Source organism: Arachis hypogaea, chromosome 3 (assembly GCF_003086295.3).
Source record: "Arachis hypogaea cultivar Tifrunner chromosome 3, arahy.Tifrunner.gnm2.J5K5, whole genome shotgun sequence".
In the NCBI taxonomy this organism is placed as follows: domain Eukaryota; kingdom Viridiplantae; phylum Streptophyta; class Magnoliopsida; order Fabales; family Fabaceae; genus Arachis; species Arachis hypogaea.
Genome location: NC_092038.1, coordinates 69,642,378 through 69,652,969, shown reverse-complemented (window position 1 = coordinate 69,652,969; position 10,592 = coordinate 69,642,378).

Sequence of the window (10,592 nt, the reverse complement as noted above, 5' to 3'; positions counted from 1 at the left end):
TTCGGTTAAACCGGTGGAAGTAAGGTGTTCTCTTCACATTCGTAGAGGCTCCCCACACTTGGACTTTGAATCATACTCCTCTCATCAAAATTAGCCTTGTGTACTTTGGCCACCACATTGTCAATCAAATCACACCGGAAGATTGAGTGATCATCTGACGGGTGTCTCAGGGCTTCATCAAGGTTATAGCTAACAACTCTTCCATCAGTCTCAAAAGAATAAGTACCTGAAAAGACATCCAATTTGAATCGAGAGGTCTTTAAGAATGGACTCTCAAGCAAGATAGATGATGTTCTTTCGGATTCACTAGGCGGCATCTCAAGAATATGGAAATCAATAGGAAATATCAATCCCTTTATATCCACCAACACATCCTCCGCAATACCTACCACAGATATTATGCTCTTGTCCGCCAATACAAATCAAGTCGCCGACTGCTTCAACGGTGGGAGCTTCAATACACGATAAATAGATAGAGGCATAATACTAACATAGGAACCAAGATCACACATACAATCAACAAATTAAACACCATCTATGGTGCAAGTGACTAAGCAAGGACCCAGATCACCACACTTTTCTGGTATTGCACCCATTAAAGCGGAAATAGAGCTTCCCAATGGAATAGTTTCTAACTCATGAATTATTTCCTTATTCATACATAAATCCTTTAAAAACTTGGCATATTTAGGAACTTGGTGAATGGGATCAAAAAGAGGGATGGTTACCTTTTTGAACATCTCCACCATTTTGGGGTCTAGCTCTACTCGCTTCTTGGTCTTCCTTGTCAATGTAGGAAATGGAATTGGTTGGGCAACTTCCTCCAATACATTCTCATCTCTAGGAACTTCACTCCTTGGTTAGGCGATTTCCTCTTCAACTACCTCATGTGCCTCATTATCCTCTTCAATTTCTTCTACCTCAACCACATCCTCCTCTTGAGTGACTTTCTTTGGGTTTGGTGCCTCCGGACTCCTCTCTTGCATTTTGGTTCCGGACCTCAAGGTAATGGCATTGATGCCACCCTTGGGGTTGGGTAAAGATTGAGAGGGTAAAGCACTAGAATTTAATGCTTGAGGAGTAGAAGTAGAGGGTGGTTCCATACGGGCTATAAGGGCTTGAATAGTGAATGTAAGACCGGTAAAACTAGAGGTAAGTGTGGTTTAAAGTTCTTTTTGTCCATTAAAGATAGAACAGAATGTTTCATCTTGGTTGGAAGAAGGGGAAGGATAGATGATTTGTGGTGCTTATGGTTGATTGAGTTGAGGTGCTTGCCTTTGGTGTGGTGGTTGGTAGGTTTGTAGTTTTTTCCTTGGTTTTGATGTTGGTATGGTAGGTTTTGTTTGTATGGTGGATTTTGTTGGTACCATTTTTGTTGATGGTTGTTGTTGTTCCACCTTCGATTCCCTCTATTGTCCCTACCTCCTTGATTATAGTTGTCCCGCCATCCTTGGTTGGAGTTTTCTTGCCTACCATGATTATAGTTGTTACCCCCTTGATTGTAATTGCCTTCTTGTTGAAGATATCCGTGGTTGGAACAGTTGTAGTAGGCATTAGTAGCCATTATAGTGTTGTCCTCTTAGAGACTTGGACATTCATCCGTGTAATGGGAGTAACAAGAGCGAATTCCACACACTCTTTGGGGGACCAATTGTTGACTTTGTTGTTGATGAGGAAGTTGAGGTTGTTGTTGATAGTTGGAGTTGTTTGAGAATATTTGTCATTTCTACCAAGGTTTTGGTAAGTGCGACGGTCTCACAACTAGAAGAAACTTCATTTATGTCTCTTGAATGATTGTTCCTTTGTCTAGCATGTTGGGTGGACTCGGCCAAATCGGTGATGAGTTGCCATGCTTCCTCTGCCGTTCTATACTTTCTCAAGGAACCATTACTTGAGGCATCCAAGAGGATCTTGTCTTGAGACTTCATTTCTTGGCAAAAATAGCTAATCAACACTGGAGTGTCAATTATATGGTGAGGGCATGAGTCGAGAAGTTTCCGAAACCGTTCCCAATACTCGTAAAGGGTTTCCATTTCACCTTGGACAATGCATGAAATTTCTTTCCTCAACCTATTCGTCAAATCTGGAGTAAAGAATTTGTCTAAGAATTCCCTTCTAAGCAAATCCCAATCACTAACAATCTCATTGGGCAAAGTGTAGAACCACTCTTTAGCTCTCACCTCAAGAGAGAAGGGAAAACCATACAACCAAATAGAGACTTCATGGGAACCTTCCCGCCTAGTAGTAGAACATACACCTTGGAAGTCCCTAAGGTGTCTAATAGGTTCTTGAGCAGAAAGTCCATGGAACTTCGGTAGAAGATTGATCAAAGCGGTTTTAAGCTCAAAAGTAGCATTCAAATCCGGATGACGCACTTGAAGAGGTTGAAGAATAAAATCCGGAGCACCGGCTTCCTTAAAAGTGACTCTCTTTAGAGCGGCCATCATTTCAGTACCTAGATCAATGGAAGAGTTATTAGTAGTATCAATGGAAGAGTATATCATTCCTTCTTCGAATGACGATTCCGATTCAACCTTGGATAAGGTTGGTAAATTGGTAGGAACCCTTTCACCACCTCCAAAGGCTAACCTTCTCCGAGCTCGCCTAATATGGAGTAAAGATCTCTCAATTCGAGATCAAAAGTAGCTAAGCTCGGATCCGGTAGTGAACGCATCATTCAATGAAAGAGGCATAGAGCTCATGACAAGAAAATGCACTAAATAAAGATTAATCCTAACTAACAATCAAACTAGTAAACAATCAATGAAAGTGCAAGTATTCACATATCAACATCTTTACACTAACCAACCACATGGCCCACATATGCAACTCCCCAGCAACGGTGTCATTTTGATGAGCTATATTTTGTCGGTATAGAATTTTCCAATAGAATTGTGTCGTGAGTATAGTCTAAAATAATAAACTATAATGCATCAAACAAAGAAAGTGTGTGTCCACAATTCAAATCAATAACTGAGAGTATTAGTCCCGAGTCATTCTCCCTAGGAGTTGCACTAAGATGCACATCATTGGTTAGGAGTTCTCTTGGTGTTTGAGGTTGAATACGAGAAATGTAAACAAGCTTGCATAAAAGCAATGAGCAAATAACAAGTTGGATAAGGGACACAAGAAATTGAACTAAACCAAGGTGAATGACAATCAATCAATGTAAAAGCCTTGGCTAGGGTTGGAAATTGGAATTCCTATCCTCATTGCCTCCAACAATTGTGATAAGAATTGGTTATTGCTTCACTTAGTTAACCTCTAACTATGAAGGAAATTCAAGTGAAAACAATCAATTTGAGTTCACAAGTCCTAGTCAAATCCTAGGGAAAGACTAGAGTTAGTGTCATTCAAGTCAATTAGCGATTTCCAATTATCAATCAACAAAAAGCATTGACAATTCAAGTGTCTCCAATTATCCAACCCCTAAGCCAAGAGTGAAAATCTACTCCACGGCTATAGTTGACATTTTCTCAAACATTTGGTGAGCAATAATGAAAGGAATTGTGAGAGTGAGAAGAGAATTTTAATTCAAGCTATCTAATTCAAGCAATTAACAATAATCAAGCAATCAACAATAATGAACATGAAATTCCTCAATGTATTAATAGAAATCAAAGTAACAAGATCCAAATATAAGATCTACAATGCTAGAGTAACAAGAACACTAAATTGAGAGTAGAAGAGTGAGATCTACAAACTAGAACAATATAGAATTGAAATTGAATTCAGATTTAACTAAAGGATCCAAGTGGAATTGGAATTGAGAAAGCCAAAACCTAGAGAGAAGTTGGAGTTTCTCTCTCTAGAAACCTCCAAAACTAACTACCAAAATATATAAATGTGTGTAATGATGTGTATGCCCTCAATCCCTTGGTCCTCTTAAGTCTTTTAGCGCCAAAATTGCTTCAGATTGGGCCCTCTAGATCACGTGAAATTGTTAGCCACGAATTTACTTAAAATGTCACGTGCCGAGCGTCAGGCGTACACGTCCTTTGCATTTTGTGATCCATGCGTACGTGCATGGCATGCGAACATGTCGATGGAGATTTCACACAGTCATGCGAATGCGCCAATTGCTTGTGCGCCAATCCAGCAACACGCATCCACGCGTGCGCGTGAGCCACACATGCTTGTCGATGCTAAAGCTCTAAAGCTCCAATTTCCATGTTCCTTTCACTTATGCATGCCTCATTCCTCTCTTCTAGGCCATTATTGCCCTCTAACTTCTGAAATAACTTAACACACAAATCATGGCATTGAATGGTAATAGAAGGGGATTAAAATGTGGCATAATTGAGGCCAAAGGAGCATGTTTTCAATCATGAAGCAAAATTAGAAAGGAAATATAAAACCATGCATTATGTATGAATAAGTGTGAAAGAATATTGATAAAACCCCTAAATTCCACACAAGATAAATCAGCAAGGATGATGGATTCATCCTCTTCCTCCCCAGTATCTAGGATTATGAAATCAGCAAGATGTAAAGGTCTTCAACCTTCACCAAGACATCCTCTACCAGTCCATAAGCTTTTTTCATGGACTTGGCTGCCATCTCTAGTGAGATTTTTGCAGCTTGTATCTCAAAGATTCCTAGCCTTTCCATTTCATAGAGAGGCATGAGGTTTATGCTTGACCCTAGGTCACACAGAGCCTTATTAAAGATCATGGTACCTATGGTGCAAGGAATTAAGAAGCGTTCGGGATTTGGCTTCTTCTGAGGTAAATTCTGCTAAACCAAGGCATTGAGTTCCTTGGTGAACACTGGAGGTTTTTCCTCCAGAGCAAAGTATGAACTATTATATATTTCTGAAAAGCCCTGGATGTTAGCTTTCCATAGCCATTAAGAGCACGCCATTTGGACTTTTTTAGCTCTAAAAAAGCTCCTTTTAGTGCACGGAGGTCAGATGTTGACAACATCTGCAGTCCTTTCTCTGTCTCTGAATCAGACTTTTGCTTAAACTTCTCAATTTTAGCCAGAAAATACTTGAAATCATCATAAAACACACAAACTCAAAGTAGAATCCAAAATGTCAATTTTGCACTAAAACCTATGAAAATATAATAAAACTTAAACAAAACAAAACAAAAACTATATGAAAATGATGTCAAAAAGCGTATAAAATATCCGCTCATCATTAAGTAAATAATGTTCTTGTGAGAGTAAATCATTTTATTAGTAATGAATATTGTTGAAAAATTTGATCTTGAAAGATTTGATCTCATTTTATCAGTAATGAATATTGTTGAATGAAATCCCTCTTTGTCTATGTTGCTGATGCCATATACTATTTCCATTAGAGGTTAAATATTAACCATCAATAAGCTTGAGGTATTGTGTTCATGCTAGGAAATAATTGGGAAAGATACTCCAACTTAACTTAAAGGGATGGATTGTATCAGAGAGAATGATAATTTGTGCACTAGCAAGTAGTCACAATTAATGGCATAGATTAGAAATAAGTACTGATCATCCATGAAAAATCTTATTTTCAATTATCAGTGTTATACACTTGATTTTTTTATAGATAGTTTAATTATCAAAGCTGTAATTTCAAATCGAAGTGATTATATTGCTACCTTTTTCATATGACTAGTGTTAATTTGTGTATCAAAATGAAATTTCTTTATTAAAGGTTGAAATTAAGGTGAAAGTCTGTGAAGATTATGGAGGTTCTGGTATATGTTCAGAGTGTAATGGAGAAGGATTCGTGCTCAAGAAATGATCCGATGAAAGAGTAGAGAGGGCTAGGTCACAAGCTAAGAACATGGCTACTCGATTCACAACAGGGTACTATTATTTTTCCTTCTCTAGCCTCCCTTCTTTAATTTCTCTAATTAATTGCTTAGTTATTGAACTTGTTCATACCCTGGACCGAGCTACACGGTTTGGGTTGGAGGACGACAAAATGACCCGACCTCTTGTAAAGTCGGCTCGTCACCGACCTCTTCCTAAAGAGCTCGGAGGCACAAGCAGACCCAAAGCAGAGGATCACAACCCACCTGAAGGCGGCTGGCCAAAAGATAGGTGATCTCACCCAGAAAAGATAAGATAAGATAACAAACTTATCTCAAAAGATCACTCCATACTACTATAAATATACTGGAGCACCCAGGTATAACTCATACTCTAATTCTACAAAAAACATGCTTAAAGCCCGTGCTGACTTAAGCTTCAGAGTCTCTTGCAGGTACCACTCCCCCGGTGATCAAGGTCCAGCTGCCTCTCAAGCTCCAAACAAGTCAGACACGTAGCTCCGATCACACAAGAAGATCTCATTCAATATTGACCTCAACGTTTTAGGTAACCCGTGGAACATTGGTGCTGTTGCTGGGGACCTGGAAGTCATCATATCACCATGGCAAACAACCCTGCCAATGACCTCAACTCAGGATTAGAAGAAGGAACGCCACCTAAGAACACGAATGTCATACCAAACTCCCCAAAAAACACACACCAATCCAAGGGAGACAAACAAACTCTGAACACAGAAATTTTAGGTACCATTCGTAAATAGTAGGATCGCCTCAAACAACTCGAACAAGAAGCCGAACGTCAGCGTCAAGCTGAGTGAGATCTCCGGAGAGAAACAAGACGGCACCGAGAGCTAGAATACAAACTCTTATAGCTCGAAGCTGACCTCAAAACCAAAACCGCTCGGTCCAACCACGAAGATAGCCCCCACAAGGACCAAGACCCATTCACGAAAGAAATCATGAAAGCGAAAGTCCCAAATGACTTCAAAGCACCTGACATGACCCCCTACGATGGTACGTCCGACCCTAGTCATCACCTCATCCACTTTAGGAGCCAGATGCACCTCACAGATGCTTCGGATGCGACCCGTTGCAAAGCCTTCCCGACCACCTTTACCAAGACGGCAATAAAGTGGTTCAGTAGCTTGCCACCAAGGTCGATCACAAGCTTCGATGACCTCGCCAAGAAATTTTTAGCCAGGTTCTCCATTCAGAAGGACAAAACCATGCATGCTCCCAGCCTGCTAGGGATTAAACAAGGAGATCAGGAAAGCCGCTGCAGTTACATGGAAAGATTTAATAAAGCATACCTTGACATACAAAATCTTCCTATAGAAGCGGCCATCATGGGACTCATCAATGGCCTACGAGAAGGACCCTTTAGCAACTCTATATCCAAGAAGCACCAGGATCTCTTAACGAGGTTCAAAAACGAGTGGAAAAGTACATCAATATGGAGGAGAACTCCCGATTAGGAGAAACCTCAAAGACCAGATTTTCCTACCCACCTCGGGACAAGGATAAAGAGTCCAAGAAAAAAAAGACCAACTTACTGAGAAACCCAGAAAGTACCATAACTACACCCCTCCTCGGTGTCCCTTGTAGATGTCTACCAAGAAATATGCAACATTGAGAAGATCCCACCCTCTCGCCTGATTAAACACGAGAGATTAGGTCGGATAGAGTATTGTGAATACCACCGAATCTTCGGATATCCTACTAATGAGTGCTACGACCTGAAGAATGTCATAGAAAAACTAGCCTGAGAAGGGAGACTAGATTGGTTCCTAGCTAATAGAGCGGATGAGCCAAAAAAGTGAAGAAGGAACGAATAGGGCAGTCGAGCTGAACGTCCCCCTCACACCCTTGAGAGACATATTCATATGATAAATGGAAGGCTACGAACATGCCCGATCCCGGACTAATGTGCCATAAATTAGCAGTATATCCTTGATCTCGGCCATTGCAACAGAAGCGTAGGAAGTTCGGCCCAGAGAGGTCTAAAGCTTTAGAGGAACAGGTACAGGCCTTGCTAGAGGCAGGGTTCATAAGGAAGGTAAAGTACCCATTATTCCTAGCCAATGTCGTACTGGTCAAAAAGTCAAATGGGAAGTGGCGGATGTGCACTGATTACACCAACCTCAACAAAGCCTGCCCAAGAGAACCCTACCCACTCTTGAATATAGACACACTAGTCAACGCTTCATCAAGATACAAGTAACTCTCCTTCATGGACTCTTACTCTGGATACAACCAAATCCTAATGCATCAATCCAACCAGGAAAAAACATCATCCCTAACCCCAAGAGCAAACTATTGCTACGTAGTCATGCCCTTCAGACTCAAGAACACAGGGGCTACATACCAAAGATTGATGAACAAAGTTTTTGCCAATCACATCGAGAAGCTGATGGAGGTTTATGTAGATAACATGCTGGTAAAGACACAGAGAGAAGAAACGTTGTTATCTGACCTCGCTGAAGTGCACCTTTACAGTAGACGCTGGCAAATTCTTGGGCTTCATGCTCACTAAAAGGGGATCGAAGCAAACCTGAATAAATGCCAGGCCTTACTTAGCATGAAAAGCCTGACCTATGTCAAAGAGGTCCAGTAGATCAATGGAAGACTAGCGGGTCTGTTTAGATTCCTAGCTAGATCAGCCTTAAGATCTCTCCCTTTATATGTATGATGCACGAAAACTTGTCTCTCACCAAATTTCCCATCGGCAAGTATACCGAATTATCGTCAAGTAAAGACTCACAATAGAGTGAGGTCGAAAGTAAATGGTAGAAAGTAAAGAGAATGGGTAAGATCAGAAATGGGGAATTAATTGGGCTTAGGAGATGTTGTATTCTCCGGATCAAATTCATTTTCATCTCTTCCTCAATCAAAGCATTTATTGATCTCCTTGGCAATCTTAAGTGATTGGGTTCCAATTCCTTGGCAACCCAATCTCTCTAAGCTTGAACAATTGCCCAATTCATTGATTTAATTGCTCATGGGAAGAGATGAAGTGTGGTCACTGATTATACCACATGTATTTCCAAATCGAAGTGTTGGGATGATTACATGTCACTATATCCACCCAGACCCCAATTTGGTCCAACATGAGAAAGTATTTCTAGCATGATCTCGTCATCCTTTTTCCAAGGCTCAGAGGAGATCCAATTATGGAGAGTTTCTTTTCCAAGACAACTAACCAATTAAAGTAAGATCAAAAGCTTTCTAGTAAATCAAAAGAGAAGAAAGAAGAAGAGAATGAAAACTATAATCGATCCATCAAATTACAACAGAGCTCCCTAACCCAATGAAATGGGTTTAGTTGTTCATAGCTCTAGAAATGGAAAATGGCAGAAAAGAATACATCCTTAGCTAAAAGTGCAGAAAAGTAAATATATAGAGGGTAGTTCTCCAAAGTGCCAGGCTTCTCTATAGTTCAAAACTACTCCTATATATACTACTTCTCTTGATCTTCTAGTGAGTTTTTCAAGTCTTGGATGTGGGCCTTAGATCTTGAGTTGAAGCAGTTACAATCTTTAATGGGCTCTGATGTGTGGAAAACGATCCAACACAAAACTCACCGGCAAGTGTACCGGGTCGCATCAAGCAATAAAAACTCACGGGAGTGAGGTCGATCCCACAGGGATTGAAGGATTGAGCAATTTTAGTTTAGTGGTTGATTTAGTCAAGCGAATCAAATATTGGTTGAGTGGTTTAACATTAACAGAAACTAAATTGCTTGGAATGTAAAGGGAGAGGGAAGAATTGCAGTAATATGCTGAATCTTAAAGAACAAGAAATTAAATGACTGAAACTTAAAATACAAGAAATGTAAATTGCAGTAACTTAAAGTGCAAGAAATATAAATTGCTTGAATGGGAAAGGGATTTGAGGATTGGGATTTCAGAATTCAAACAAGGGAAATTAAATTGCAACAATTAATAAAGCAGAAGTTCAACTAGAAATACTAGAATTCAAATAGAAATTGAATTTAACTTGCAGTAGAGGTTCACAGGAGAACCAAAAGAAATAAAATGGGATCTCAGGACTCAAGAGCTAGAAAGCAAAGTCTAGATCTCAATTGCCTTCCCAGATCCAAATTCACAAAGCAATTAAGCAGAATTTAAAGAAGAAGCAGTAAAGGAAATGAAGTTGAACTCAATTATGCAGAAGAGGAATTAAAGAGATTTTGAATGGAGATTGAGACAGAATTTCCTCAATTCTTCACACCCAAAACTCAAACAAGAAAAGTAAAAATGCTTAAACAAGAACGAGGAAGAAGAGAGATCAATTCTCCTCCCCAATTCTCTGAAATCTCAGTGAAGTCCCTAAGAGAAAGTTCAAAAGCTCAAAATAAAAGTAAAGGTTCAAAGGAAAATTCAAAGTTCAAAAGTAAAGTAAAAAGGTCCTAATTACATCAAACTATCTCCTATTTATACACTTTCTATTCTTGGATTTTGGAATTTGGATGGGCTTTTGATTTGGTGAAGAATTGAATTTTATTGGATTTTTAATCCAATTTTAGCCCATGAAGAAAGTAGCTCCCAGGAGGCTGCCCTGCCCTTGTGGAGGGCAAGGCAGAAAATTGTGCATCTGGCCCATGGTTCGTGCGTGTGGTGCGTTGATGTGTGCAGGACGCTGCCCTGCCCTCACAGAGGGCAGGGCAGAATTCTTTGGTGCGCCAGATGCGTGCTGCTGGTGCTGCCGAGTGATGCCTGTGCACCAGAATGATGCTGCCGAGCCTTCCCTTGGTGCGCCAGAATGGTGCATGTGTGTGCATCACCAAAATGCTGCCTTGCCCTTGCGGAGGGCAGGGCAATGTTTCCAAAT